The following is a 27,948-nucleotide window of genomic DNA, read 5'->3' as shown; positions in this document are numbered from 1 at the left end:
ATAGAGAAACTAACACAATTTTCAGGTTCAAAAAGGTCACCAGAACTTGGGATTCCCAGCCAGTCTCCCATGCTGGTACTTGCCAAGCCTTAAGCTGCATCGCTGCTGCGATCTGACAAGAGCAGGCACATTCAGCTTAGAATTGCCGTTGACAGCAGCTGTTCAATTTGAACCTTCTTTTACTATCTCATAGAGAAACTAACACAATTTTCAGGTTCAAAAAGGTCAACGGAACTTGGGATTCCCAGCCAGTCTCCCATGCTGGTACTTGCCAAGCCTTAAGCTGCATTGCTGCTGTGATCTGACAAGAGCACGCACATTCAGCTTAGAATGGCCGTTGACAGCAGCATTTCAAATTGAACCTTCTTTTACTATCTCATAGAGAAACTAAAACAATTTTCAAGTTCAAAAAGGTCAACAGAACTTGGGATTCCCAGCCAGCCTCCCATGCTGGAACTTGCCAAGCCTTAAGCTGCATCGCTGCTGCGATCTGACAAGAGCACGCACATTCAGCTTAGAATGGCCATTGACAGCAGCTGTTCAATTTGAACCTTCTTTTACTATCTCATAGAGAAACTAACACAATTTTCAGGTTCAAAAAGGTCAACAGAACTTGGGATTCCCAGCCAGTCTCCCATGCTGGTACTTGCCAAGCCTTAAGCTGCATTGCTGCTGCGATCTGGCGAGAGCAGGCACATTCAGCTTAGAATGGCCATTGACAGCAGTTGTTCAATTTGAACCTTCTTCTACTATCTTATATAGAAACTAACACAATTTTCAGGTTCAAAAAGGTCACCAGAACTTGGGATTCCAAGCCAGTCTCCCATGCTGGTACTTGCCAAGCCTTAAGCTGCATTGCTGCTGCAATCTGACAAGAGCAGGCACATTCAGCTTAGAATGGCCGTTGACAGCAGCTGTTCAATTTGAACCTTCTTTTGCTATCTCATAGAGAAACTAACACAATTTTCAGGTTCAAAAAGGTCACCAGAACTTGGGATTCCAAGCCAGTCTCCCATGCTGGTACTTGCCAAGCCTTAAGCTGCAGCGCTGCTGCGATCTGACAAGAGCACGCACATTCAGCTTAGAATGGCCGTTGACAGCAGCTGTTCAATTTGAACCTTCTTTTACTATCTCATAGAGAAACTAACACATTTTCAGGTTCAAAAAGGTCAACAGAACTTGGGATTCCCAGCCAGTCTCCCATGCTGGTACTTGCCAAGCCTTAAGCTGCATTAACGCTGCGATCTGACGAGAGCAGGCATATTCAGCTTAGAATGGCCGTTGACAGCAGCTGTTCAATTTGAACCTTCTTTTACTATCTCATAGAGAAACTAACACAATTTTCAGGTTCAAAAAGGTCAACGGAACTTGGGATTCCCAGCCAGTCTCCCATGCTGGTACTTGCCAAGCCTTAAGCTGCATTGCTGCTGCGATCTGACGAGAGCAGGCACATTCAGCTTAGAATGGCCGTTGACAGCAGCTGTTCAATTTGAACCTTCTTTTACTATCTCATAGAGAAACTAACACATTTTCAGGTTCAAAAAGGTCAACGGAACTTGGAATTCCCAGCCAGTCTCCCATGCTGGTACTTGCCAAGCCTTAAGTTGCATTGCTGCTGCGATCTGACGAGAGCAGGCAAATTCAGCTTAGAATGGCCGTTGACAGCAGTTGTTCAATTTGAACCTTCTTCTACTATCTCATAGAGAAACTAACACAATTTTCAGGTTCAAAAAAGTCACCAGAACTTGGGATTCCCAGCCAGTCTCCCATGCTGGTACTTGCCAAGCCTTAAGCTGCATCGCTGCTGCGATCTGACAAGAGCACGCACATTCAGCTTAGAATGGCCGTTGACAGCAGCTGTTCAATTTGAACCTTCTTTTACTATCTCATAGAGAAACTAACACATTTTCAGGTTCAAAAAGGTCAACAGAACTTGGGATTCCCAGCCAGTCTCCCATGCTGGTACTTGCCAAGCCTTAAGCTGCATTGCTGCTGCGATCTGACGAGAGCAGGCATATTCAGCTTAGAATGGCCGTTGACAGCAGCTGTTCAATTTGAACCTTCTTTTACTATCTCATAGAGAAACTAACACAATTTTCAGGTTCAAAAAGGTCAACGGAACTTGGGATTCCCAGCCAGTCTCCCATGCTGGTACTTGCCAAGCCTTAAGCTGCATTGCTGCTGCGATCTGACGAGAGCAGGCACATTCAGCTTAGAATGGCCGTTGACAGCAGCTGTTCAATTTGAACCTTCTTTTACTATCTCATAGAGAAACTAACACATTTTCAGGTTCAAAAAGGTCAACGGAACTTGGAATTCCCAGCCAGTCTCCCATGCTGGTACTTGCCAAGCCTTAAGCTGCATTGCTGCTGCGATCTGACGAGAGCAGGCAAATTCAGCTTAGAATGGCCGTTGACAGCAGCTGTTCAATTTGAACCTTCTTTTACTATCTCATAGAGAAACTAACACAATTTTCAGGTTCAAAAAGGTCAACAGAACTTGGGATTCCCAGCCAGTCTCCCATGCTGGTACTTGCCAAGCCTTAAGCTGCATCGCTGCTGCGATCTGACAAGAGCACACACATTCAGCTTAGAATGGCCGTTGACAGCAGTTGTTCAATTTGAACCTTCTTCTTCTATCTCATAGAGAAACTAACACAATTTTCAGGTTCAAAAAAGTCACCAGAACTTGGGATTCCAGCCAGTCTCCCATGCTGGTACTTGCCAAGCCTTAAGCTGCATTGCTGCTGCAATCTGACAAGAGCAGGCACATTCAGCTTAGAATGGCCGTTGACAGCAGCTGTTCAATTTGAACCTTCTTTTGCTATCTCATAGAGAAACTAACACAATTTTCAGGTTCAAAAAGGTCACCAGAACTTGGGATTCCCAGCCAGTCTCCCATGCTGGTACTTGCCAAGCCTTAAGCTGCATCGCTGCTGCGATCTGACAAGAGCACGCACATTCAGCTTAGAATGGCCGTTGACAGCAGCTGTTCAATTTGAACCTTCTTTTACTATCTCATAGAGAAACTAACACATTTTCAGGTTCAAAAAGGTCAACAGAACTTGGGATTCCCAGCCAGTCTCCCATGCTGGTACTTGCCAAGCCTTAAGCTGCATTGCTGCTGCGATCTGACGAGAGCAGGCATATTCAGCTTAGAATGGCCGTTGACAGCAGCTGTTCAATTTGAACCTTCTTTTACTATCTCATAGAGAAACTAACACAATTTTCAGGTTCAAAAAGGTCAACGGAACTTGGGATTCCCAGCCAGTCTCCCATGCTGGTACTTGCCAAGCCTTAAGCTGCATTGCTGCTGCGATCTGACGAGAGCAGGCACATTCAGCTTAGAATGGCCGTTGACAGCAGCTGTTCAATTTGAACCTTCTTTTACTATCTCATAGAGAAACTAACACATTTTCAGGTTCAAAAAGGTCAACGGAACTTGGGATTCCCAGCCAGTCTCCCATGCTGGTACTTGCCAAGCCTTAAGCTGCATCGCTGCTGCGATCTGAAAAGAGCACACACATTCAGCTTAGAATGGCCGTTGACAGCAGTTGTTCAATTTGAACCTTCTTCTACTATCTCATAGAGAAACTAACACAATTTTCAGGTTCAAAAAGGTCACCAGAACTTGGGATTCCCAGCCAGTCTCCCATGCTGGTACTTGCCAAGCCTTAAGCTGCATCGCTGCTGCGATCTGACAAGAGCACGCACATTCAGCTTAGAATGGCCGTTGACAGCAGCTTTTCAATTTGAACCTTCTTTTACTATCTCATACAGAAACTAACACAATTTTCAGGTTCAAAAAGGTCAACGGAACTTGGGATTCCCAGCCAGTCTCCCATGCTGGTACTTGCCAAGCCTTAAGCTGCATTGCTGCTGCGATCTGACGAGAGCAGGCACATTCAGCTTAGAATGGCCATTGACAGCAGCTGTTCAATTTGAACCTTCTTTTACTATCTCATAGAGAAACTAACACAATTTTCAGGTTCAAAAAGGTCAACAGAACTTGGGATTCCCAGCCAGTCTCCCATGCTGGTACTTGCCAAGCCTTAAGCTGCATCGCTGCTGCGATCTGACAAGAGCACACACATTCAGCTTAGAATGGCCGTTGACAGCAGTTGTTCAATTTGAACCTTCTTCTACTATCTCATAGAGAAACTAACACAATTTTCAGGTTCAAAAAAGTCACCAGAACTTGGGATTCCCAGCCAGTCTCCCATGCTGGTACTTGCCAAGCCTTAAGCTGCATCGCTGCTGCGATCTGACAAGAGCACGCACATTCAGCTTAGAATGGCCGTTGACAGCAGCTGTTCAATTTGAACCTTCTTTTACTATCTCATAGAGAAACTAACACAATTTTCAGGTTCAAAAAGGTCAACGGAACTTGGGATTCCCAGCCAGTCTCCCATGCTGGTACATGCCAAGCCTTAAGCTGCATTGCTGCTGCGATCTGACAAGAGCAGGCACATTCAGCTTAGAATGGCCGTTGACAGCAGCATTTCAAATTGAACCTTCTTTTACTATCTCATAGAGAAACTAAAACAATTTTCAAGTTCAAAAAGGTCAACAGAACTTGGGATTCCCAGCCAGTCTCCCATGCTGGAACTTGCCAAGCCTTAAGCTGCATCGCTGCTGCGATCTGACAAGAGCACGCACATTCAGCTTAGAATGGCCGTTGACAGCAGCTGTTCAATTTGAACCTTCTTTTACTATCTCATAGAGAAACTAACACAATTTTCAGGTTCAAAAAGGTCAACGGAACTTGGGATTCCCAGCCAGTCTCCCATGCTGGTACTTGCCAAACCTTAAGCTGCATTGCTGCTGCGATCTGACGAGAGCAGGCACATTCAGCTTAGAATGGCCATTGACAGCAGTTGTTCAATTTGAACCTTCTTCTACTATCTCATATAGAAACTAACACAATTTTCAGGTTCAAAAAGGTCCCCAGAACTTGGGATTCCAAGCCAGTCTCCCATGCTGGTACTTGCCAAGCCTTAAGCTGCATCGCTGCTGCGATCTGGCAAGAGCACGCACATTCAGCTTAGAATGGCCGTTGACAGCAGCTGTTCAATTTGAACCTTCTTTTACTATCTCATAGAGAAACTAACACAATTTTCAGGTTCAAAAAGGGCAACGGAACTTGGGATTCCCAGCCAGTCTCCCATGCTGGTACTTGCCAAGCCTTAAGCTGCATTGCTGCTGCGATCTGTCGAGAGCAGGCACATTCAGCTTAGAATGGCCATTGACAGCAGTTGTTCAATTTGAACCTTCTTCTACCATCTTATATAGAAACTAACACAATTTTCAGGTTCAAAAAGGTCACCAGAAGTTGGGATTCCAAGCCAGTCTCCCATGCTGGTACTTGCCAAGCCTTAAGCTGCATTGCTGCTGCAATCTGACAAGAGCAGGCACATTCAGCTTAGAATGGCCGTTGACAGCAGCTGTTCAATTTGAACCTTCTTTTGCTATCTCATAGAGAAACTAACACAATTTTCAGGTTCAAAAAGGTCACCAGAACTTGGGATTCCAAGCCAGTCTCCCATGCTGGTACTTGCCAAGCCTTAAGCTGCATTGCTGCTGCAATCTGACAAGAGCACGCACATTCATCTTAGAATGGCCGTTGACAGCAGCTGTTCAATTTGAACCTTCTTTTACTATCTCATAGAGAAACTAACACATTTTCAGGTTCAAAAAGGTCAACAGAACTTGGGATTCCCAGCCAGTCTCCCATGCTGGTACTTGCCAAGCCTTAAGCTGCATTGCTGCTGCGATCTGACGAGAGCAGGCACATTCAGCTTAGAATGGCCGTTGACAGCAGTTGTTCAATTTGAACCTTCTTTTACTATCTCATAGAGAAACTAACACAATTTTCAGGTTCAAAAAGGACAACAGAACTTGGGATTCCCAGCCAGTCTCCCATGCTGGTACTTGCCAAGCCTTAAGCTGCATTGCTGCTACGATCTGACGAGAGCACGCACATTCAGCTTAGAATGGCCGTTGACAGCAGCTGTTCAATTTGAACCTTCTTTTACTATCTCATAGAGAAACTAACACAATTTTCAGATTCAAAAAGGTTAACAGAACTTGGGATTCCCAGCCAGTCTCCCATGCTGGTACTTGCCAAGCCTTAAGCTGCATCGCTGCTGCGATCTGACAAGAGCACGCACATTCAGCTTAGAATGGCCGTTGACAGCAGTTGTTCAATTTGAACCTTCTTCTACTATCTCATAGAGAAACTAACACAATTTTCAGGTTCAAAAAAGTCACCAGAACTTGGGATTCCCAGCCAGTCTCCCATGCTGGTACTTGCCAAGCCTTAAGCTGCATCGCTGCTGCGATCTGACAAGAGCACGCACATTCAGCTTAGAATGGCCGTTGACAGCAGTTGTTCAATTTGAACCTTCTTCTACTATCTCATAGAGAAACTAACACAATTTTCAGGTTCAAAAAAGTCACCAGAACTTGGGATTCCCAGCCAGTCTCCCATGCTGGTACTTGCCAAGCCTTAAGCTGCATCGCTGCTGCGATCTCACAAGAGCACGCACATTCAGCTTAGAATGGCCGTTGACAGCAGCTGTTCAATTTGAACCTTCTTTTACTATCTCATAGAGAAACTAACACAATTTTCAGGTTCAAAAAGGTCAACGGAACTTGGGATTCCCAGCCAGTCTCCCATGCTGGTACTTGCCAAGCCTTAAGCTGCATCGCTGCTGCGATCTGACGAGAGCAGGCACATTCAGCTTAGAATGGCCGTTGAAAGCAGCTGTTCAATTTGAACCTTCTTTTGCTATCTCATAGAGAAACTAACACAATTTTCAGGTTCAAAAAGGTCAACGGAACTTGGGATTCCCAGCCAGTCTCCCATGCTGGTACTTGCCAAGCCTTAAGCTGCATTGCTGCTGCGATCTGACGAGAGCAGGCACATTCAGCTTAGAATGGCCATTGACAGCAGTTGTTCAATTTGAACCTTCTTCTACTATCTCATATAGAAACTAACACAATTTTCAGGTTCAAAAAGGTCACCAGAACTTGGGATTCCAAGCCAGTCTCCCATGCTGGTACTTGCCAAGACTTAAGCTGCATCGCTGCTGCGATCTGACAAGAGCACGCACATTCAGCTTAGAATGGCCGTTGACAGCAGCTGTTCAATTTGAACCTTCTTTTACTATCTCATAGAGAAACTAACACATTTTCAGGTTCAAAAAGGTCAACAGAACTTGGGATTCCCAGCCAGTCTCCCATGCTGGTACTTGCCAAGCCTTAAGCTGCATTGCTGCTGCGATCAGACGAGAGCAGGCACATTCAGCTTAGAATGGCCGTTGACAGCAGTTGTTCAATTTGAACCTTCTTTTACTATCTCATAAAGAAACTAACACAATTTTCAGGTTCAAAAAGGTCAACAGAACTTGGGATTCCCAGCCAGTCTCCCATGCTGGTACTTGCAAAGCCTTAAGCTGCATTGCTGCTGCGATCTGACGAGAGCACGCACATTCAGCTTAGAATGGCCGTTGACAGCAGCTGTTCAATTTGAACCTTCTTTTACTATCTCATAGAGAAACTAACACAATTTTCAGGTTCAAAAAGGTCAACAGAACTTGGGATTCCCAGCCAGTCTCCCATGCTGGTACTTGCCAAGCCTTAAGCTGCATCGCTGCTGCGATCTGACAAGAGCACACACATTCAGCTTAGAATGGCCGTTGACAGCAGTTGTTCAATTTGAACCTTCTTCTACTATCTCATAGAGAAACTAACACAATTTTCAGGTTCAAAAAAGTCACCAGAACTTGGGATTCCCAGCCAGTCTCCCATGCTGGTACTTGCCAAGCCTTAAGCTGCATCGCTGCTGCGATCTGACAAGAGCACGCACATTCAGCTTAGAATGGCCGTTGACAGCAGCTGTTCAATTTGAACCTTCTTTTACTATCTCATAGAGAAACTAACACAATTTTCAGGTTCAAAAAGGTCAACGGAACTTGGGATTCCCAGCCAGTCTCCCATGCTGGTACTTGCCAAGCCTTAAGCTGCATTGCTGCTGCGATCTGACAAGAGCAGGCACATTCAGCTTAGAATGGCCGTTGACAACAGCATTTCAATTTGAACCTTCTTTTACTATCTCATAGAGAAACTAACACAATTTTCAGGTTCATAAAGGTCAACAGAACTTGGGATTCCCAGCCAGTCTCCCATGCTGGTACTTGCCAAGCCTTAAGCTGCATCGCTGCTGCGATCTGACAAGAGCACGCACATTCAGCTTAGAATGGCAGTTGAGAGCAGCTGTTCAATTTGAACCTTTTTTTACTATCTCATAGAGAAACCAAAACAATTTTCAAGTTCAAAAACGTCAACAGAACTTGGGATTCCCAGCCAGTCTCCCATGCTGGAACTTGCCAAGCCTTAAGCTGCATCGCTGCTGCGATCTGACAAGAGCACGCACATTCAGCTTAGAATGGCCGTTGACAGCAGCTGTTCAATTTGAACCTTCTTTTACTATCTCATAGAGAAACTAACACAATTTTCAGGTTCAAAAAAGGCAACGGAACTTGGGATTCCCAGCCAGTCTCCCATGCTGGTACTTGCCAAGCCTTAAGCTGCATTGCTGCTGCGATCTGGCGAGAGCAGGCACATTCAGCTTAGAATGGCCATTGACAGCAGTTGTTCAATTTGAACCTTCTTCTTCTATCTTATATAGAAACTAACACAATTTTCAGGTTCAAAAAGGTCACCAGAACTTGGAATTCCAAGCCAGTCTCCCATGCTGGTACTTGCCAAGCCTTAAGCTGCATTGCTGCTGCAATCTGACGAGAGCAGGCACATTCAGCTTAGAATGGCCGTTGACAGCAGCTGTTCAATTTGAACCTTCTTTTGCTATTTAATAGAGAAACTAACACAATTTTCAGGTTCAAAAAGGTCACCAGAACTTGGGATTCCAAGCCAGTCTCCCATGCTGGTACTTGCCAAGCCTTAAGCTGCATCGCTGCTGCGATCTGACAAGAGCACGCACATTCAGCTTAGAATGGCCGTTGACAGCAGCTGTTCAATTTGAACCTTCTTTTACTATCTCATAGAGAAACTAACACATTTTCAGGTTCAAAAAGGTCAACAGAACTTGGGATTCCCAGCCAGTCTCCCATGCTGGTACTTGCCAAGCCTTAAGCTGCATTGCTGCTGCGATCTGACGAGAGCAGGCACATTCAGCTTAGAATGGCCGTTGACAGCAGCTGTTCAATTTGAACCTTCTTTTACTATCTCATAGAGAAACTAACACAATTTTCAGGTTCAAAAAGGTCAACGGAACTTGGGATTCCCAGCCAGTCTCCCATGCTGGTACTTGCCAAGCCTTAAGCTGCATTGCTGCTGCGATCTGACAAGAGCAGGCACATTCAGCTTAGAATGGCCGTTGACAACAGCATTTCAATTTGAACCTTCTTTTACTATCTCATAGAGAAACTAACACAATTTTCAGGTTCATAAAGGTCAACAGAACTTGGGATTCCCAGCCAGTCTCCCATGCTGGTACTTGCCAAGCCTTAAGCTGCATTGCTGCTTCGATCTGACAAGAGCAGGCACATTCAGCTTAGAATGGCCGTTGACAGCAGCTGTTCAATTTGAACCTTCTTTTGCTATCTCATAGAGAAACTAACACAATTTTCAGGTTCATAAAGGTCAACAGAACTTGGGATTCCCAGCCAGTCTCCCATGCTGGTACTTGCCAAGCCTTAAGCTGCATTGCTGCTTCGATCTGACGAGAGCAGGCACATTCAGCTTAGAATGGCCGTTGACAGCAGCTGTTCAATTTGAACCTTCTTTTGCTATCTCATAGAGAAACTAACACAATTTTCAGGTTCAAAAAGGGCAACGGAACTTGGGATTCCCAGCCAGTCTCCCATGCTGGTACTTGCCAAGCCTTAAGCTGCATTGCTGCTGCGATCTGGCGAGAGCAGGCACATTCAGCTTAGAATGGCCATTGACAGCAGTTGTTCAATTTGAACCTTCTTCTACTATCTTATATAGAAACTAACACAATTTTCAGGTTCAAAAAGGTCACCAGAACTTGGGATTCCAAGCCAGTCTCCCATGCTGGTACTTGCCAAGCCTTAAGCTGCATTGCTGCTGCGATCTGACGAGAGCAGGCACATTCAGCTTAGAATGGCCGTTGACAGCAGCTGTTCAATTTGAACCTTCTTTTACTATCTCATAGAGAAACTAACACAATTTTCAGGTTCAAAAAGGTCAACGGAACTTGGGATTCCCAGCCAGTCTCCCATGCTGGTACTTGCCAAGCCTTAAGCTGCATTGCTGCTGCGATCTGACTAGAGCAGGCACCTTCAGCTTAGAATGGCCATTGACAGTAGTTGTTCAATTTGAACCTTCTTCTACTATCTCATATAGAAACTAACACAATTTTCAGGTTCAAAAAGGTCACCAGAACTTGGGATTCCAAGCCAGTCTCCCATGCTGGTACTTGCCAAGCCTTAAGCTGCATTGCTGCTGCGATCTGACAAGAGCACGCACATTCAGCTTAGAATGGCCGTTGACAGCAGCTGTTCAATTTGAACCTTCTTTTACTATCTCATAGAGAAACTAACACATTTTCAGGTTCAAAAAGGTCAACAGAACTTGGGATTCCCAGCCAGTCTCCCATGCTGGTACTTGCCAAGCCTTAAGCTGCATTGCTGCTGCGATCTGACGAGAGCAGGCACATTCAGCTTAGAATGGCCGTTGACAGCAGCTGTTCAATTTGAACCTTCTTTTACTATCTCATAGAGAAACTAACACAATTTTCAGGTTCAAAAAGGTCAACGGAACTTGGGATTCCCAGCCAGTCTCCCATGCTGGTACTTGCCAAGCCTTAAGCTGCATTGCTGCTGCGATCTGACGAGAGCAGCGCATTCAGCTTAGAATGGCCGTTGACAGCAGCTGTTCAATTTGAACCTTCTTTTACTATCTCATAGAGAAACTAACACATTTTCAGGTTCAAAAAGGTCAACGGAACTTCGAATTCCCAGCCAGTCTCCCATGCTGGTACTTGCCAAGCCTTAAGTTGCATTGCTGCTGCGATCTGACGAGAGCAGGCACATTCAGCTTAGAATTGCCGTTGACAGCAGCTATTCAATTTGAACCTTCTTTTACTATCTCATAGAGAAACTAACACAATTTTCAGGTTCAAAAAGGTCAACGGAACTTGGGATTCCCAGCCAGTCTCCCATGCTGGTACTTGCCAAGCCTTAAGCTGCATTGCTGCTGCGATCTGGCGAGAGCAGGCACATTCAGCTTAGAATGGCCATTGACAGCAGCTGTTCAATTTGAACCTTCTTTTGCTATCTCATAGAGAAACTAACACAATTTTCAGGTTCAAAAAGGTCACCAGAACTTGGGATTCCAAGCCAGTCTCCCATGCTGGTACTTGCCAAGCCTTAAGCTGCATCGCTGCTGCGATCTGACAAGAGCACGCACATTCAGCTTAGAATGGCCGATGACAGCAGCTGTTCAATTTGAACCTTCTTTTACTATCTCATAGAGAAACTAACACATTTTCAGGTTCAAAAAGGTCAACAGAACTTGGGATTCCCAGCCAGTCTCCCATGCTGGTACTTGCCAAGCCTTAAGCTGCATTGCTGCTGCGATCTGACGAGAGCAGGCACATTCAGCTTAGAATGGCCGTTGACAGCAGCTGTTCAATTTGAACCTTCTTTTACTATCTCATAGAGAAACTAACACAATTTTCAGGTTCAAAAAAGTCACCAGAACTTGGGATTCCCAGCCAGTCTCCCATGCTGGTACTTGCCAAGCCTTAAGCTGCATCGCTGCTGCGATCTGACAAGAGCACGCACATTCAGCTTAGAATGGCAGTTGAGAGCAGCTGTTCAATTTGAACCTTCTTTTACTATCTCATAGAGAAACTAACACAATTTTCAGGTTCAAAAAGGTCAACGGAACTTGGGATTCCCAGCCAGTCTCCCATGCTGGTACTTGCCAAGCCTTAAGCTGCATTGCTGCTGCGATCTGACAAGAGCAGGCACATTCAGCTTAGAATGGCCGTTGACAGCAGCATTTCAAATTGAACCTTCTTTTACTATCTCATAGAGAAACCAAAACAATTTTCAAGTTCAAAAACGTCAACAGAACTTGGGATTCCCAGCCAGTCTCCCATGCTGGAACTTGCCAAGCCTTAAGCTGCATCGCTGCTGCGATCTGACAAGAGCACGCACATTCAGCTTAGAATGGCCGTTGACAGCAGCTGTTCAATTTGAACCTTCTTTTACTATCTCATAGAGAAACTAACACAATTTTCAGGTTCAAAAAAGGCAACGGAACTTGGGATTCCCAGCCAGTCTCCCATGCTGGTACTTGCCAAGCCTTAAGCTGCATTGCTGCTGCGATCTGGCGAGAGCAGGCACATTCAGCTTAGAATGGCCATTGACAGCAGTTGTTCAATTTGAACCTTCTTCTTCTATCTTATATAGAAACTAACACAATTTTCAGGTTCAAAAAGGTCACCAGAACTTGGAATTCCAAGCCAGTCTCCCATGCTGGTACTTGCCAAGCCTTAAGCTGCATTGCTGCTGCAATCTGACGAGAGCAGGCACATTCAGCTTAGAATGGCCGTTGACAGCAGCTGTTCAATTTGAACCTTCTTTTGCTATTTAATAGAGAAACTAACACAATTTTCAGGTTCAAAAAGGTCACCAGAACTTGGGATTCCAAGCCAGTCTCCCATGCTGGTACTTGCCAAGCCTTAAGCTGCATCGCTGCTGCGATCTGACAAGAGCACGCACATTCAGCTTAGAATGGCCGTTGACAGCAGCTGTTCAATTTGAACCTTCTTTTACTATCTCATAGAGAAACTAACACATTTTCAGGTTCAAAAAGGTCAACAGAACTTGGGATTCCCAGCCAGTCTCCCATGCTGGTACTTGCCAAGCCTTAAGCTGCATTGCTGCTGCGATCTGACGAGAGCAGGCACATTCAGCTTAGAATGGCCGTTGACAGCAGCTGTTCAATTTGAACCTTCTTTTACTATCTCATAGAGAAACTAACACAATTTTCAGGTTCAAAAAGGTCAACGGAACTTGGGATTCCCAGCCAGTCTCCCATGCTGGTACTTGCCAAGCCTTAAGCTGCATTGCTGCTGCGATCTGACGAGAGCAGGCACATTCAGCTTAGAATGGCCATTGACAGCAGTTGTTCAATTTGAACCTTCTTCTACTAACTCATATAGAAACTAACACAATTTTCAGGTTCAAAAAGGTCACCAGAACTTGGGATTCCAAGCCAGTCTCCCATGCTGGTACTTGCCAAGCCTTAAGCTGCATCGCTGCTGCGATCTGACAAGAGCATGCACATTCAGCTTAGAATGGCCGTTGACAGAAGCTGTTCAATTTGAACCTTCTTTTACTATCTCATAGAGAAACTAACACAATTTTCAGGTTCAAAAAGGTCAACAGAACTTGGGATTCCCAGCCAGTCTCCCATGCTGGTACTTGCCAAGCCTTAAGCTGCATCGCTTCTGCGATCTGACAAGAGCACACACATTCAGCTTAGAATGGCCGTTGACAGCAGTTGTTCAATTTGAACCTTCTTCTACTATCTCATAGAGAAACTAACACAGTTTTCAGGTTCAAAAAAGTCACCAGAACTTGGGATTCCCAGCCAGTCTCCCATGCTGGTACTTGCCAAGCCTTAAGCTGCATCGCTGCTGCGATCTGACAAGAGCACGCACATTCAGCTTAGAATGGCCGTTGACAGCAGCTGTTCAATTTGAACCTTCTTTTACTATCTCATAGAGAAACTAACACAATTTTCAGGTTCAAAAAGGTCAACGGAACTTGGGATTCCCAGCCAGTCTCCCATGCTGGTACTTGCCAAGCCTTAAGCTGCATTGCTGCTGCGATCTGACAAGAGCAGGCACATTCAGCTTAGAATGGCCGTTGACAGCAGCATTTCAAATTGAACCTTCTTTTACTATCTCATAGAGAAACTAAAACAATTTTCAAGTTCAAAAAGGTCAACAGAACTTGGGATTCCCAGCCAGTCTCCCATGCTGGAACTTGCCAAGCCTTAAGCTGCATCGCTGCTGCGATCTGACAAGAGCACGCACATTCAGCTTAGAATGGCCGTTGACAGCAGCTGTTCAATTTGAACCTTCTTTTACTATCTCATAGAGAAACTAACACAATTTTCAGGTTCATAAAGGTCAACAGAACTTGGGATTCCAAGCCAGTCTCCCATGCTGGAACTTGCCAAGCCTTAAGCTGCATCGCTGCTGCGATCTGACAAGAGCACGCACATTCAGCTTAGAATGGCTGTTGACAGCAGCTGTTCAATTTGAACCTTCTTTTACTATCTCATAGAGAAACTAACACAATTTTCAGGTTCATAAAGGTCAACAGAACTTGGGATTCCCAGCCAGTCTCCCATGCTGGTACTTGCCAAGCCTTAAGCTGCATTGCTGCTTCGATCTGACGAGAGCAGGCACATTCAGCTTAGAATGGCCGTTGACAGCAGCTGTTCAATGTGAACCTTCTTTTGCTATCTCATAGAGAAACTAACACAATTTTCAGGTTCAAAAAGGTCAACGGAACTTGGGATTCCCAGCCAGTCTCCCATGCTGGTACTTGCCAAGCCTTAAGCTGCATTGCTGCTGCGATCTGACGAGAGCAGTCACATTCAGCTTAGAATGGCCATTGACAGCAGTTGTTCAATTTGAACCTTCTTCTACTATCTCATATAGAAACTAACACAATTTTCAGGTTCAAAAAGGACACCAGAACTTGGGATTCCAAGCCAGTCTCCCATGCTGGTACTTGCCAAGCCTTAAGCTGCATCGCTGCTGCGATCTGACAAGAGCACGCACATTCAGCTTAGAATGGCCGTTGACAGCAGCTGTTCAATTTGAAAGTTCTTTTACTATCTCATAGAGAAACTAACACAATTTTCAGGTTCAAAAAGGGCAACGGAACTTGGGATTCCCAGCCAGTCTCCCATGCTGGTACTTGCCAAGCCTTAAGCTGCATCGCTGCTGCGATCTGACAAGAGCACGCACATTCAGCTTAGAATGGCCGTTGACAGCAGCTGTTCAATTTGAACCTTCTTTTACTATCTCATAGAGAAACTAACACAATTTTCAGGTTCAAAAAGGTCAACAGAACTTGGGATTCCCAGCCAGTCTCCCATGCTGGTACTTGCCAAGCCTTAAGCTGCATTGCTGCTGCGATCTGACGGGAGCAGGCACATTCAGCTTAGAATGGCCATTGACAGCAGTTGTTCAATTTGAACCTTCTTCTACTATCTCATATAGAAAATAACACAATTTTCAGGTTCAAAAAGGTCACCAGAACTTGGGATTCCAAGCCAGTCTCCCATGCTGGTACTTGCCAAGCCTTAAGCTGCATCGCTGCCGCGATCTGACAAGAGCACGCACATTCAGCTTAGAATGGCCGTTGACAGCAGCTGTTCAATTTGAACCTTCTTTTACTATCTCATAGAGAAACTAACACAATTTTCAGGTTCAAAAAGGGCAACGGAACTTGGGATTCCCAGCCAGTCTCCCATGCTGGTACTTGCCAAGCCTTAAGCTGCATTGCTGCTGCGATCTGGCAAGAGCAGGCACATTCAGCTTAGAATGGCCATTGACAGCAGTTGTTCAATTTGAACCTTCTTCTACTATCTTATATAGAAACTAACACAATTTTCAGGTTCAAAAAGGTCACCAGAACTTGGGATTCCCAGCCAGTCTCCCATGCTGGTACTTGCCAAGCCTTAAGCTGCATTGCTGCTGCGATCTGGCGAGAGCAGGCACATTCAGCTTAGAATGGCCATTGACAGCAGTTGTTCAATTTGAACCTTCTTCTACTATCTTATATAGAAACTAACACATTTTCAGGTTCAAAAAGGTCAACGGAACTTGGGATTCCCAGCCAGTCTCCCATGCTGGTACTTGCCAAGCCTTAAGCTGCATCGCTGCTGCGATCTGAAAAGAGCACACACATTCAGCTTAGAATGGCCGTTGACAGCAGTTGTTCAATTTGAACCTTCTTCTACTATCTCATAGAGAAACTAACACAATTTTCAGGTTCAAAAAGGTCACCAGAACTTGGGATTCCCAGCCAGTCTCCCATGCTGGTACTTGCCAAGCCTTAAGCTGCATTGCTGCTGCGATCTGACAAGAGCAGGCACATTCAGCTTAGAATGGCCGTTGACAGCAGCATTTCAAATTGAACCTTCTTTTACTATCTCATAGAGAAACTAAAACAATTTTCAAGTTCAAAAAGGTCAACAGAACTTGGGATTCCCAGCCAGTCTCCCATGCTGGAACTTGCCAAGCCTTAAGCTGCATCGCTGCTGCGATCTGACAAGAGCACGCACATTCAGCTTAGAATGGCCGTTGACAGCAGCTGTTCAATTTGAACCTTCTTTTACTATCTCATAGAGAAACTAACACAATTTTCAGGTTCATAAAGGTCAACAGAACTTGGGATTCCCAGCCAGTCTCCCATGCTGGAACTTGCCAAGCCTTAAGCTGCATCGCTGCTGCGATCTGACAAGAGCACGCACATTCAGCTTAGAATGGCCGTTGACAGCAGCTGTTCAATTTGAACCTTCTTTTACTATCTCATAGAGAAACTAACACAATTTTCAGGTTCATAAAGGTCAACAGAACTTGGGATTCCCAGCCAGTCTCCCATGCTGGTACTTGCCAAGCCTTAAGCTGCATTGCTGCTTCGATCTGACGAGAGCAGGCACATTCAGCTTAGAATGGCCGTTGACAGCAGCTGTTCAATGTGAACCTTCTTTTGCTATCTCATAGAGAAACTAACACAATTTTCAGGTTCAAAAAGGTCAACGGAACTTGGGATTCCCAGCCAGTCTCCCATGCTGGTACTTGCCAAGCCTTAAGCTGCATTGCTGCTGCGATCTGACGAGAGCAGTCACATTCAGCTTAGAATGGCCATTGACAACAGTTGTTCAATTTGAACCTTCTTCTACTATCTCATATAGAAACTAACACAATTTTCAGGTTCAAAAAGGACACCAGAACTTGGGATTCCAAGCCAGTCTCCCATGCTGGTACTTGCCAAGCCTTAAGCTGCATCGCTGCTGCTATCTGACAAGAGCACGCACATTCAGCTTAGAATGGCCGTTGACAGCAGCTGTTCAATTTGAAAGTTCTTTTACTATCTCATAGAGAAACTAACACAATTTTCAGGTTCAAAAAGGGCAACGGAACTTGGGATTCCCAGCCAGTCTCCCATGCTGGTACTTGCCAAGCCTTAAGCTGCATCGCTGCTGCGATCTGACAAGAGCACGCACATTCAGCTTAGAATGGCCGTTGACAGCAGCTGTTCAATTTGAACCTTCTTTTACTATCTCATAGAGAAACTAACACAATTTTCAGGTTCAAAAAGGTCAACAGAACTTGGGATTCCCAGCCAGTCTCCCATGCTGGTACTTGCCAAGCCTTAAGCTGCATTGCTGCTGCGATCTGACGGGAGCAGGCACATTCAGCTTAGAATGGCCATTGACAGCAGTTGTTCAATTTGAACCTTCTTCTACTATCTCATATAGAAAATAACACAATTTTCAGGTTCAAAAAGGTCACCAGAACTTGGGATTCCAAGCCAGTCTCCCATGCTGGTACTTGCCAAGCCTTAAGCTGCATCGCTGCCGCGATCTGACAAGAGCACGCACATTCAGCTTAGAATGGCCGTTGACAGCAGCTGTTCAATTTGAACCTTCTTTTACTATCTCATAGAGAAACTAACACAATTTTCAGGTTCAAAAAGGGCAACGGAACTTGGGATTCCCAGCCAGTCTCCCATGCTGGTACTTGCCAAGCCTTAAGCTGCATTGCTGCTGCGATCTGGCAAGAGCAGGCACATTCAGCTTAGAATGGCCATTGACAGCAGTTGTTCAATTTGAACCTTCTTCTACTATCTTATATAGAAACTAACACAATTTTCAGGTTCAAAAAGGTCACCAGAACTTGGGATTCCCAGCCAGTCTCCCATGCTGGTACATGCCAAGCCTTAAGCTGCATTGCTGCTGCGATCTGGCGAGAGCAGGCACATTCAGCTTAGAATGGCCATTGACAGCAGTTGTTCAATTTGAACCTTCTTCTACTATCTTATATAGAAACTAACACATTTTCAGGTTCAAAAAGGTCAACGGAACTTGGGATTCCAAGCCAGTCTCCCATGCTGGTACTTGCCAAGCCTTAAGCTGCATCGCTGCCGCGATCTGACAAGAGCACGCACATTCAGCTTAGAATGGCCGTTGACAGCAGCTGTTCAATTTGAACCTTCTTTTACTATCTCATAGAGAAACTAACACAATTTTCAGGTTCAAAAAGGGCAACGGAACTTGGGATTCCCAGCCAGTCTCCCATGCTGGTACTTGCCAAGCCTTAAGCTGCATTGCTGCTGCGATCTGGCAAGAACAGGCACATTCAGCTTAGAATGGCCATTGACAGCAGTTGTTCAATTTGAACCTTCTTCTACTATCTTATATAGAAACTAACACAATTTTCAGGTTCAAAAAGGTCACCAGAACTTGGGATTCCCAGCCAGTCTCCCATGCTGGTACATGCCAAGCCTTAAGCTGCATTGCTGCTGCGATCTGGCGAGAGCAGGCACATTCAGCTTAGAATGGCCATTGACAGCAGTTGTTCAATTTGAACCTTCTTCTACTATCTTATATAGAAACTAACACATTTTCAGGTTCAAAAAGGTCAACGGAACTTGGGATTCCCAGCCAGTCTCCCATGCTGGTACTTGCCAAGCCTTAAGCTGCATCGCTGCTGCGATCTGAAAAGAGCACACACATTCAGCTTAGAATGGCCGTTGACAGCAGTTGTTCAATTTGAACCTTCTTCTACTATCTCATAGAGAAACTAACACAATTTTCAGGTTCAAAAAGGTCACCAGAACTTGGGATTCCCAGCCAGTCTCCCATGCTGGTACTTGCCAAGCCTTAAGCTGCATTGCTGCTGCGATCTGACAAGAGCAGGCACATTCAGCTTAGAATGGCCGTTGACAGCAGCATTTCAAATTGAACCTTCTTTTACTATCTCATAGAGAAACTAAAACAATTTTCAAGTTCAAAAAGGTCAACAGAACTTGGGATTCCCAGCCAGTCTCCCATGCTGGAACTTGCCAAGCCTTAAGCTGCATCGCTGCTGCGATCTGACAAGAGCACGCACATTCAGCTTAGAATGGCCGTTGACAGCAGCTGTTCAATTTGAACCTTCTTTTACTATCTCATAGAGAAACTAACACAATTTTCAGGTTCATAAAGGTCAACAGAACTTGGGATTCCCAGCCAGTCTCCCATGCTGGAACTTGCCAAGCCTTAAGCTGCATCGCTGCTGCGATCTGACAAGAGCACGCACATTCAGCTTAGAATGGCCGTTGACAGCAGCTGTTCAATTTGAACCTTCTTTTACTATCTCATAGAGAAACTAACACAATTTTCAGGTTCATAAAGGTCAACAGAACTTGGGATTCCCAGCCAGTCTCCCATGCTGGTACTTGCCAAGCCTTAAGCTGCATTGCTGCTTCGATCTGACGAGAGCAGGCACATTCAGCTTAGAATGGCCGTTGACAGCAGCTGTTCAATGTGAACCTTCTTTTGCTATCTCATAGAGAAACTAACACAATTTTCAGGTTCAAAAAGGTCAACGGAACTTGGGATTCCCATCCAGTCTCCCATGCTGGTACTTGCCAAGCCTTAAGCTGCATTGCTGCTGCGATCTGACGAGAGCAGTCACATTCAGCTTAGAATGGCCATTGACAGCAGTTGTTCAATTTGAACCTTCTTCTACTATCTCATATAGAAACTAACACAATTTTCAGGTTCAAAAAGGACACCAGAACTTGGGATTCCAAGCCAGTCTCCCATGCTGGTACTTGCCAAGCCTTAAGCTGCATCGCTGCTGCGATCTGACAAGAGCACGCACATTCAGCTTAGAATGGCCGTTGACAGCAGCTGTTCAATTTGAAAGTTCTTTTACTATCTCATAGAGAAACTAACACAATTTTCAGGTTCAAAAAGGGCAACGGAACTTGGGATTCCCAGCCAGTCTCCCATGCTGGTACTTGCCAAGCCTTAAGCTGCATCGCTGCTGCGATCTGGCAAGAGCACGCACATTCAGCTTAGAATGGCCGTTGACAGCAGCTGTTCAATTTGAACCTTCTTTTACTATCTCATAGAGAAACTAACACAATTTTCAGGTTCAAAAAGGTCAACAGAACTTGGGATTCCCAGCCAGTCTCCCATGCTGGTACTTGCCAAGCCTTAAGCTGCATTGCTGCTGCGATCTGACGGGAGCAGGCACATTCAGCTTAGAATGGCCATTGACAGCAGTTGTTCAATTTGAACCTTCTTCTACTATCTCATATAGAAAATAACACAATTTTCAGGTTCAAAAAGGTCACCAGAACTTGGGATTCCAAGCCAGTCTCCCATGCTGGTACTTGCCAAGCCTTAAGCTGCATCGCTGCCACGATCTGACAAGAGCACGCACATTCAGCTTAGAATGGCCGTTGACAGCAGCTGTTCAATTTGAACCTTCTTTTACTATCTCATAGAGAAACTAACACAATTTTCAGGTTCAAAAAGGGCAACGGAACTTGGGATTCCCAGCCAGTCTCCCATGCTGGTACTTGCCAAGCCTTAAGCTGCATCGCTGCTGCGATCTGAAAAGAGCACACACATTCAGCTTAGAATGGCCGTTGACAGCAGTTGTTCAATTTGAACCTTCTTCTACTATCTCATAGAGAAACTAACACAATTTTCAGGTTCAAAAAGGTCACCAGAACTTGGGATTCCCAGCCAGTCTCCCATGCTGGTACTTGCCAAGCCTTAAGCTGCATCGCTGCTGCGATCTGAGAAGAGCACGCACATTCAGCTTAGAATGGCCGTTGACAGCAGCTTTTCAATTTGAACCTTCTTTTACTATCTCATAGAGAAACTAACACAATTTTCAGGTTCAAAAAGGTCAACGGAACTTGGGATTCCCAGCCAGTCTCCCATGCTGGTACTTGCCAAGCCTTAAGCTGCATTGCTGCTGCGATCTGACGAGAGCAGTCACATTCAGCTTAGAATGGCCATTGACAGCAGTTGTTCAATTTGAACCTTCTTCTACTATCTCATATAGAAACTAACACAATTTTCAGGTTCAAAAAGGACACCAGAACTTGGGATTCCAAGCCAGTCTCCCATGCTGGTACTTGCCAAGCCTTAAGCTGCATCGCTGCTGCGATCTGACAAGAGCACGCACATTCAGCTTAGAATGGCCGTTGACAGCAGCTGTTCAATTTGAAAGTTCTTTTACTATCTCATAGAGAAACTAACACAATTTTCAGGTTCAAAAAGGGCAACGGAACTTGGGATTCCCAGCCAGTCTCCCATGCTGGTACTTGCCAAGCCTTAAGCTGCATCGCTGCTGCGATCTGACAAGAGCACGCACATTCAGCTTAGAATGGCCGTTGACAGCAGCTGTTCAATTTGAACCTTCTTTTACTATCTCATAGAGAAACTAACACAATTTTCAGGTTCAAAAAGGTCAACAGAACTTGGGATTCCCAGCCAGTCTCCCATGCTGGTACTTGCCAAGCCTTAAGCTGCATTGCTGCTGCGATCTGACGGGAGCAGGCACATTCAGCTTAGAATGGCCATTGACAGCAGTTGTTCAATTTGAACCTTCTTCTACTATCTCATATAGAAAATAACACAATTTTCAGGTTCAAAAAGGTCACCAGAACTTGGGATTCCAAGCCAGTCTCCCATGCTGGTACTTGCCAAGCCTTAAGCTGCATCGCTGCCGCGATCTGACAAGAGCACGCACATTCAGCTTAGAATGGCCGTTGACAGCAGCTGTTCAATTTGAACCTTCTTTTACTATCTCATAGAGAAACTAACACAATTTTCAGGTTCAAAAAGGGCAACGGAACTTGGGATTCCCAGCCAGTCTCCCATGCTGGTACTTGCCAAGCCTTAAGCTGCATTGCTGCTGCGATCTGGCAAGAGCAGGCACATTCAGCTTAGAATGGCCATTGACAGCAGTTGTTCAATTTGAACCTTCTTCTACTATCTTATATAGAAACTAACACAATTTTCAGGTTCAAAAAGGTCACCAGAACTTGGGATTCCCAGCCAGTCTCCCATGCTGGTACTTGCCAAGCCTTAAGCTGCATTGCTGCTGCGATCTGGCGAGAGCAGGCACATTCAGCTTAGAATGGCCATTGACAGCAGTTGTTCAATTTGAACCTTCTTCTACTATCTTATATAGAAACTAACACATTTTCAGGTTCAAAAAGGTCAACGGAACTTGGGATTCCCAGCCAGTCTCCCATGCTGGTACTTGCCAAGCCTTAAGCTGCATCGCTGCTGCGATCTGAAAAGAGCACACACATTCAGCTTAGAATGGCCGTTGACAGCAGTTGTTCAATTTGAACCTTCTTCTACTATCTCATAGAGAAACTAACACAATTTTCAGGTTCAAAAAGGTCACCAGAACTTGGGATTCCCAGCCAGTCTCCCATGCTGGTACTTGCCAAGCCTTAAGCTGCATCGCTGCTGCGATCTGAGAAGAGCACGCACATTCAGCTTAGAATTGCCGTTGACAGCAGCTTTTCAATTTGAACCTTCTTTTACTATCTCATACAGAAACTAACACAATTTTAAGGTTCAAAAACGGTCAACGGAACTTGGGATTCCCAGACAGTCTCCCATGCTGGTACTTGCCAAGCCTTAAGCTGCATCGCTGCTGCGATCTGAGAAGAGCACGCACATTCAGCTTAGAATTGCCGTTGACAGCAGCTTTTCAATTTGAACCTTCTTTTACTATCTCAAACAGAAACGAACACAATTTTCAGGTTCAAAAAGGTCAACGGAACTTGGGATTCCCAGCCAGTCTCCCATGCTGGTACTTGCCAAGCCTTAAGCTGCATCGCTGCTGCGATCTGACAAGAGCACGCACATTCAGCTTAGAATGGCCGTTGACAGCAGCTGTTCAATTTGAACCTTCTTTTACTATCTCATAGAGAAACTAACACATTTTCAGGTTCAAAAAGGTCAACAGAACTTGGGATTCCCAGCCAGTCTCCCATGCTGGTACTTGCCAAGCCTTAAGCTGCATTGCTGCTGCGATCTGACGAGAGCAGGCACATTCAGCTTAGAATGGCCGTTGACAGCAGCTGTTCAATTTGAACCTTCTTTTACTATCTCATAGAGAAACTAACACAATTTTCAGGTTCAAAAAGGTCACCAGAACTTGGGATTCCCAGCCAGTCTCCCATGCTGGTACTTGCCAAGCCTTAAGCTGCATCGCTGCTGCGATCTGACAAGAGCACGCACATTCAGCTTAGAATGGCCGTTGACAGAAGCTGTTCAATTTGAACCTTCTTTTACTATCTCATAGAGAAACTAACACAATTTTCAGGTTCAAAAAGGTCAACGGAACTTGGGATTCCCAGCCAGTCTCCCATGCTAGTACTTGCCAAGCCTTAAGCTGCATTGCTGCTGCGATCTGACAAGAGCAGGCACATTCAGCTTAGAATGGCCATTGACAGCAGCATTTCAAATTGAACCTTCTTTTACTATCTCATAGAGAAACCAAAACAATTTTCAAGTTCAAAAACGTCAACAGAACTTGGGATTCCCAGCCAGTCTCCCATGCTGGAACTTGCCAAGCCTTAAGCTGCATCGCTGCTGCGATCTGACAAGAGCACGCACATTCAGCTTAGAATGGCCGTTGACAGCAGCTGTTCAATTTGAAACTTCTTTTACTATCTCATAGAGAAACTAACACAATTTTCAGGTTCAAAAAGGGCAACGGAACTTGGGATTCCCAGCCAGTCTCCCATGCTGGTACTTGCCAAGCCTTAAGCTGCATTGCTGCTGTGATCTGGCGAGAGCAGGCACATTCAGCTTAGAATGGCCATTGACAGCAGTTGTTCAATTTGAACCTTCTTCTACTATCTTATATAGAAACTAACACAATTTTCAGGTTCAAAAAGGTCACCAGAACTTGGGATTCCAAGCCAGTCTCCCATGCTGGTACTTGCCAAGCCTTAAGCTGCATTGCTGCTGCAATCTGACAAGAGCAGGCACATTCAGCTTAGAATGGCCGTTGACAGCAGCTGTTCAATTTGAACCTTCTTTTGCTATCTCATAGAGAAACTAACACAATTTTCAGGTTCAAAAAGGGCACCAGAACTTGGGATTCCAAGCCAGTCTCCCATGCTGGTACTTGCCAAGCCTTAAGCTGCATCGCTGCTGCGATCTGACAAGAGCACGCACATTCAGCTTAGAATGGCCGTTGACAGCAGCTGTTCAATTTGAACCTTCTTTTACTATCTCATAGAGAAACTAACACAATTTTCAGGTTCAAAAAGGGCAACGGAACTTGGGATTCCCAGCCAGTCTCCCATGCTGGTACTTGCCAAGCCTTATGCTGCATTGCTGCTGCGATCTTTCGAGAGCAGGCACATTCAGCTTAGAATGGCCGTTGACAGCAGTTGTTCAATTTGAACCTTCTTCTACTATCTTATATAGAAACTAACACAATTTTCAGGTTCAAAAAGGTCACCAGAACTTGGGATTCCAAGCCAGTCTCCCATGCTGGTACTTGCCAAGCCTTAAGCTGCATTGCTGCTGCAATCTGACAAGAGCAGGCACATTCAGCTTAGAATGGCCGTTGACAGCAGCTGTTCAATTTGAACCTTCTTTTGCTATCTCATAGAGAAACTAACACAATTTTCAGGTTCAAAAAGGTCACCAGAACTTGGGATTCCAAGCCAGTCTCCCATGCTGGTACTTGCCAAGCCTTAAGCTGCATCGCTGCTGCAATCTGACAAGAGCACGCACATTCAGCTTAGAATGGCCGTTGACAGCAGCTGTTCAATTTGAACCTTTTTTTACTATCTCATAGAGAAACTAACACAATTTTCAGGTTCAAAAAGGTCAACAGAACTTGGGATTCCCAGCGAGTCTCCCATGCTGGTACTTGCCAAGCCTTAAGCTGCATCGCTGCTGCGATCTGAAAAGAGCACACACATTCAGCTTAGAATGGCCGTTGACAGCAGTTGTTCAATTTGAACCTTCTTCTACTATCTCATAGAGAAACTAACACAATTTTCAGGTTCAAAAAGGTCAACAGAACTTGGGATTCCCAGCCAGTCTCGCATGCTGGTACTTGCCAAGCCTTAAGCTGCATTGCTGCTGCGATCTGACGAGAGCAGGCACATTCAGCTTAGAATGGCCGTTGACAGCAGCTGTTCAATTTGAACCTTCTTTTACTATCTCATAGAGAAACTAACACAATTTTCAGGTTCAAAAAGGTCAACGGAACTTGGGATTCCCAGCCAGTCTCCCATGCTGGTACTTGCCAAGCCTTAAGCTGCATCGCTGCTGCGATCTGACAAGAGCACGCACATTCAGCTTAGAATGGCCGTTGACAGCAGCTGTTCAATTTGAACCTTCTTTTACTATCTCATAGAGAAACTAACACAATTTTCAGGTTCAAAAAGGTCAACGGAACTTGGGATTCCCAGCCAGTCTCCCATGCTGGTACTTGCCAAGCCTTAAGCTGCATTGCTGCTGCGATCTGACAAGAGCAGGCACATTCAGCTTAGAATGGCCGTTGACAGCAGCAATTCAAATTGAACCTTCTTTTAATATCTCATAGAGAAACTAAAACAATTTTCAAGTTCAAAAACGTCAACAGAACTTGGGATTCCCAGCCAGTCTCCCATGCTGGAACTTGCCAAGCCTTAAGCTGCATCGCTGCTGCGATCTGACAAGAGCACGCACATTCAGCTTAGAATGGCCGTTGACAGCAGCTGTTCAATTTGAACCTTCTTTTACTATCTCATAGAGAAACTAACACAATTTTCAGGTTCAAAAAGGGCAACGGAACTTGGGATTCCCAGCCAGTCTCCCATGCTGGTACTTGCCAAGCCTTAAGCTGCATTGCTGCTGCAATCTAACGAGAGCAGGCACATTCAGCTTAGAATTGCCGTTGACAGCAGCAGTTCAATTTGAACCTTCTTTTACTATCTCATAGAGAAACTAACACAATTTTCAGATTCAAAAAGGTCAACAGAACTTGGGATTCCCAGCCAGTCTCCCATGCTGGTACTTGCCAAGCCTTAAGCTGCATCGCTGCTGCGATCTGAGAAGAGCACGCACATTCAGCTTAGAATTGCCGTTGACAGCAGCTGTTCAATTTGAACCTTCTTTTACTATCTCATAGAGAAACTAACACAATTTTCAGGTTCAAAAAGGTCAACAGAACTTGGGATTCCCAGCCAGTCTCCCATGCTGGTACTTGCCAAGCCTTAAGCTGCATCGCTGCTGCGATCTGACAAGAGCACGCACATTCAGCTTAGAATGGCCGTTGACAGCAGCTGTTCAATTTGAACCTTCTTTTACTATCTCATAGAGAAACTAACACAATTTTCAGGTTCAAAAAGGGCAACGGAACTTGGGATTCCCAGCCAGTCTCCCATGCTGGTACTTGCCAAGCCTTAAGCTGCATTGCTGCTGAGATCTGACAAGAGCAGGCACATTCAGCTTAGAATGGCCGTTGACAGCAGCATTTCAAATTGAACCTTCTTTTACTATCTCATAGAGAAACTAAAACAATTTTCAAGTTCAAAAACGTTAACAGAACTTGGGATTCCCAGCCAGTCTCCCATGCTGGAACTTGCCAAGCCTTAAGCTGCATCGCTGCTGCGATCTGACAAGAGCACGCACATTCAGCTTAGAATGGCCGTTGACAGCAGCTGTTCAATTTGAACCTTCTTTTACTATCTCATAGAGAAACTAACACAATTTTCAGGTTCAAAAAGGGCAACGGAACTTGGGATTCCCAGCCAGTCTCCCATGCTGGTACTTGCCAAGCCTTAAGCTGCATTGCTGCTGCGATCTGGCGAGAGCAGGCACATTCAGCTTAGAATGGCCATTGACAGCAGTTGTTCAATTTGAACCTTCTTCTACTATCTTATATAGAAACTAACACAATTTTCAGGTTCAAAAAGGTCACCAGAACTTGGGATTCCCAGCCAGTCTCCCATGCTGGTACTTGCCAAGCCTTAAGCTGCATTGCTGCTGCGATCTGGCGAGAGCAGGCACATTCAGCTTAGAATGGCCATTGACAGCAGTTGTTCAATTTGAACCTTCTTCTACTATCTTATATAGAAACTAACACATTTTCAGGTTCAAAAAGGTCAACGGAACTTGGAATTCCCAGCCAGTCTCCCATGCTGGTACTTGCCAAGCCTTAAGTTGCATTGCTGCTGCGATCTGACGAGAGCAGGCAAATTCAGCTTAGAATGGCCGTTGACAGCAGCTGTTCAATTTGAACCTTCTTTTACTATCTCATAGAGAAACTAACACAATTTTCAGGTTCAAAAAGGTCAACAGAACTTGGGATTCCCAGCCAGTCTCCCATGCTGGTACTTGCCAAGCCTTAAGCTGCATCGCTGCTGCGATCTGAAAAGAGCACACACATTCAGCTTAGAATGGCCGTTGACAGCAGTTGTTCAATTTGAACCTTCTTCTACTATCTCATAGAGAAACTAACACAATTTTCAGGTTCAAAAAGGTCACCAGAACTTGGAATTCCCAGCCAGTCTCCCATGCTGGTACTTGCCAAGCCTTAAGCTGCATCGCTGCTGCGATCTGAGAAGAGCACGCACATTCAGCTTAGAATTGCCGTTGACAGCAGCTGTTCAATTTGAACCTTCTTTTACTATCTCATAGAGAAACTAACACATTTTCAGGTTCAAAAAGGTCAACAGAACTTGGGATTCCCAGCCAGTCTCCCATGCTGGTACTTGCCAAGCCTTAAGCTGCATTGCTGCTGCGATCTGACGAGAGCAGGCACATTCAGCTTAGAATGGCCGTTGACAGCAGCTGTCCAATTTGAACCTTCTTTTACTAT

General features: G+C 45.1%; 55 pseudogenes; all 55 read right to left on the bottom strand.

Moving 5' to 3' along the window:
- Window positions 1-601: 601 nt before the first annotated feature.
- On the bottom strand, window positions 602-720 carry LOC140094058 (5S ribosomal RNA; annotated as a pseudogene).
- Window positions 721-1,167: 447 nt separating this feature from the next.
- LOC140093678 (5S ribosomal RNA) lies at window positions 1,168-1,286 on the bottom strand (annotated as a pseudogene).
- A 70-nt stretch (window positions 1,287-1,356) lies between these two features.
- On the bottom strand, window positions 1,357-1,475 carry LOC140090347 (5S ribosomal RNA; annotated as a pseudogene).
- Window positions 1,476-1,544: 69 nt separating this feature from the next.
- LOC140093429 (5S ribosomal RNA) lies at window positions 1,545-1,663 on the bottom strand (annotated as a pseudogene).
- A 258-nt stretch (window positions 1,664-1,921) lies between these two features.
- LOC140082222 (5S ribosomal RNA) lies at window positions 1,922-2,040 on the bottom strand (annotated as a pseudogene).
- A 70-nt stretch (window positions 2,041-2,110) lies between these two features.
- Window positions 2,111-2,229, bottom strand: LOC140090335 (5S ribosomal RNA; annotated as a pseudogene).
- A 69-nt stretch (window positions 2,230-2,298) lies between these two features.
- On the bottom strand, window positions 2,299-2,417 carry LOC140083442 (5S ribosomal RNA; annotated as a pseudogene).
- Window positions 2,418-3,052: 635 nt separating this feature from the next.
- LOC140082220 (5S ribosomal RNA) lies at window positions 3,053-3,171 on the bottom strand (annotated as a pseudogene).
- Window positions 3,172-3,241: 70 nt separating this feature from the next.
- Window positions 3,242-3,360, bottom strand: LOC140090323 (5S ribosomal RNA; annotated as a pseudogene).
- A 447-nt stretch (window positions 3,361-3,807) lies between these two features.
- Window positions 3,808-3,926, bottom strand: LOC140082408 (5S ribosomal RNA; annotated as a pseudogene).
- Window positions 3,927-4,374: 448 nt separating this feature from the next.
- LOC140094638 (5S ribosomal RNA) lies at window positions 4,375-4,493 on the bottom strand (annotated as a pseudogene).
- A 259-nt stretch (window positions 4,494-4,752) lies between these two features.
- LOC140091168 (5S ribosomal RNA) lies at window positions 4,753-4,871 on the bottom strand (annotated as a pseudogene).
- Window positions 4,872-5,130: 259 nt separating this feature from the next.
- Window positions 5,131-5,249, bottom strand: LOC140096639 (5S ribosomal RNA; annotated as a pseudogene).
- A 447-nt stretch (window positions 5,250-5,696) lies between these two features.
- Window positions 5,697-5,815, bottom strand: LOC140078991 (5S ribosomal RNA; annotated as a pseudogene).
- Window positions 5,816-6,641: 826 nt separating this feature from the next.
- LOC140083610 (5S ribosomal RNA) lies at window positions 6,642-6,760 on the bottom strand (annotated as a pseudogene).
- A 70-nt stretch (window positions 6,761-6,830) lies between these two features.
- On the bottom strand, window positions 6,831-6,949 carry LOC140082574 (5S ribosomal RNA; annotated as a pseudogene).
- A 258-nt stretch (window positions 6,950-7,207) lies between these two features.
- Window positions 7,208-7,326, bottom strand: LOC140081725 (5S ribosomal RNA; annotated as a pseudogene).
- A 637-nt stretch (window positions 7,327-7,963) lies between these two features.
- Window positions 7,964-8,082, bottom strand: LOC140088790 (5S ribosomal RNA; annotated as a pseudogene).
- Window positions 8,083-8,530: 448 nt separating this feature from the next.
- On the bottom strand, window positions 8,531-8,649 carry LOC140097794 (5S ribosomal RNA; annotated as a pseudogene).
- Window positions 8,650-9,096: 447 nt separating this feature from the next.
- On the bottom strand, window positions 9,097-9,215 carry LOC140078990 (5S ribosomal RNA; annotated as a pseudogene).
- A 70-nt stretch (window positions 9,216-9,285) lies between these two features.
- On the bottom strand, window positions 9,286-9,404 carry LOC140088788 (5S ribosomal RNA; annotated as a pseudogene).
- A 259-nt stretch (window positions 9,405-9,663) lies between these two features.
- LOC140095536 (5S ribosomal RNA) lies at window positions 9,664-9,782 on the bottom strand (annotated as a pseudogene).
- A 70-nt stretch (window positions 9,783-9,852) lies between these two features.
- Window positions 9,853-9,971, bottom strand: LOC140096793 (5S ribosomal RNA; annotated as a pseudogene).
- Window positions 9,972-10,041: 70 nt separating this feature from the next.
- Window positions 10,042-10,160, bottom strand: LOC140097946 (5S ribosomal RNA; annotated as a pseudogene).
- A 70-nt stretch (window positions 10,161-10,230) lies between these two features.
- On the bottom strand, window positions 10,231-10,349 carry LOC140096588 (5S ribosomal RNA; annotated as a pseudogene).
- Window positions 10,350-10,607: 258 nt separating this feature from the next.
- On the bottom strand, window positions 10,608-10,726 carry LOC140078989 (5S ribosomal RNA; annotated as a pseudogene).
- A 70-nt stretch (window positions 10,727-10,796) lies between these two features.
- On the bottom strand, window positions 10,797-10,914 carry LOC140092237 (5S ribosomal RNA; annotated as a pseudogene).
- A 258-nt stretch (window positions 10,915-11,172) lies between these two features.
- LOC140092412 (5S ribosomal RNA) lies at window positions 11,173-11,291 on the bottom strand (annotated as a pseudogene).
- Window positions 11,292-11,549: 258 nt separating this feature from the next.
- On the bottom strand, window positions 11,550-11,668 carry LOC140078988 (5S ribosomal RNA; annotated as a pseudogene).
- Window positions 11,669-11,927: 259 nt separating this feature from the next.
- On the bottom strand, window positions 11,928-12,046 carry LOC140088786 (5S ribosomal RNA; annotated as a pseudogene).
- Window positions 12,047-12,305: 259 nt separating this feature from the next.
- Window positions 12,306-12,424, bottom strand: LOC140097795 (5S ribosomal RNA; annotated as a pseudogene).
- Window positions 12,425-12,871: 447 nt separating this feature from the next.
- Window positions 12,872-12,990, bottom strand: LOC140078987 (5S ribosomal RNA; annotated as a pseudogene).
- A 70-nt stretch (window positions 12,991-13,060) lies between these two features.
- LOC140082572 (5S ribosomal RNA) lies at window positions 13,061-13,179 on the bottom strand (annotated as a pseudogene).
- Window positions 13,180-13,816: 637 nt separating this feature from the next.
- LOC140088785 (5S ribosomal RNA) lies at window positions 13,817-13,935 on the bottom strand (annotated as a pseudogene).
- Window positions 13,936-14,383: 448 nt separating this feature from the next.
- Window positions 14,384-14,502, bottom strand: LOC140095534 (5S ribosomal RNA; annotated as a pseudogene).
- A 70-nt stretch (window positions 14,503-14,572) lies between these two features.
- LOC140093271 (5S ribosomal RNA) lies at window positions 14,573-14,691 on the bottom strand (annotated as a pseudogene).
- Window positions 14,692-15,139: 448 nt separating this feature from the next.
- LOC140078567 (5S ribosomal RNA) lies at window positions 15,140-15,258 on the bottom strand (annotated as a pseudogene).
- A 1,392-nt stretch (window positions 15,259-16,650) lies between these two features.
- On the bottom strand, window positions 16,651-16,769 carry LOC140095532 (5S ribosomal RNA; annotated as a pseudogene).
- A 70-nt stretch (window positions 16,770-16,839) lies between these two features.
- On the bottom strand, window positions 16,840-16,958 carry LOC140093269 (5S ribosomal RNA; annotated as a pseudogene).
- Window positions 16,959-17,406: 448 nt separating this feature from the next.
- On the bottom strand, window positions 17,407-17,525 carry LOC140078565 (5S ribosomal RNA; annotated as a pseudogene).
- A 1,958-nt stretch (window positions 17,526-19,483) lies between these two features.
- On the bottom strand, window positions 19,484-19,602 carry LOC140095531 (5S ribosomal RNA; annotated as a pseudogene).
- A 70-nt stretch (window positions 19,603-19,672) lies between these two features.
- LOC140094668 (5S ribosomal RNA) lies at window positions 19,673-19,791 on the bottom strand (annotated as a pseudogene).
- A 448-nt stretch (window positions 19,792-20,239) lies between these two features.
- LOC140078564 (5S ribosomal RNA) lies at window positions 20,240-20,358 on the bottom strand (annotated as a pseudogene).
- A 637-nt stretch (window positions 20,359-20,995) lies between these two features.
- On the bottom strand, window positions 20,996-21,114 carry LOC140093268 (5S ribosomal RNA; annotated as a pseudogene).
- Window positions 21,115-21,562: 448 nt separating this feature from the next.
- On the bottom strand, window positions 21,563-21,681 carry LOC140078566 (5S ribosomal RNA; annotated as a pseudogene).
- Window positions 21,682-22,885: 1,204 nt separating this feature from the next.
- LOC140095864 (5S ribosomal RNA) lies at window positions 22,886-23,004 on the bottom strand (annotated as a pseudogene).
- Window positions 23,005-23,073: 69 nt separating this feature from the next.
- LOC140078986 (5S ribosomal RNA) lies at window positions 23,074-23,192 on the bottom strand (annotated as a pseudogene).
- A 259-nt stretch (window positions 23,193-23,451) lies between these two features.
- On the bottom strand, window positions 23,452-23,570 carry LOC140091325 (5S ribosomal RNA; annotated as a pseudogene).
- A 1,582-nt stretch (window positions 23,571-25,152) lies between these two features.
- On the bottom strand, window positions 25,153-25,271 carry LOC140095686 (5S ribosomal RNA; annotated as a pseudogene).
- Window positions 25,272-25,341: 70 nt separating this feature from the next.
- Window positions 25,342-25,460, bottom strand: LOC140095862 (5S ribosomal RNA; annotated as a pseudogene).
- Window positions 25,461-25,530: 70 nt separating this feature from the next.
- Window positions 25,531-25,649, bottom strand: LOC140088784 (5S ribosomal RNA; annotated as a pseudogene).
- Window positions 25,650-26,286: 637 nt separating this feature from the next.
- Window positions 26,287-26,405, bottom strand: LOC140097134 (5S ribosomal RNA; annotated as a pseudogene).
- A 448-nt stretch (window positions 26,406-26,853) lies between these two features.
- Window positions 26,854-26,972, bottom strand: LOC140096858 (5S ribosomal RNA; annotated as a pseudogene).
- Window positions 26,973-27,230: 258 nt separating this feature from the next.
- LOC140093428 (5S ribosomal RNA) lies at window positions 27,231-27,349 on the bottom strand (annotated as a pseudogene).
- A 447-nt stretch (window positions 27,350-27,796) lies between these two features.
- Window positions 27,797-27,915, bottom strand: LOC140078985 (5S ribosomal RNA; annotated as a pseudogene).
- Between the last annotated feature and the right edge of the window lie 33 nt (window positions 27,916-27,948).

The sequence above is a fragment of the Engystomops pustulosus genome, chromosome 9 (assembly GCF_040894005.1).
Source record: "Engystomops pustulosus chromosome 9, aEngPut4.maternal, whole genome shotgun sequence".
Taxonomy (NCBI): domain Eukaryota; kingdom Metazoa; phylum Chordata; class Amphibia; order Anura; family Leptodactylidae; genus Engystomops; species Engystomops pustulosus.
The sequence above is the reverse complement of the archived record's forward strand: the minus strand, read 5'-3'. Positions and strand labels throughout refer to the sequence as shown.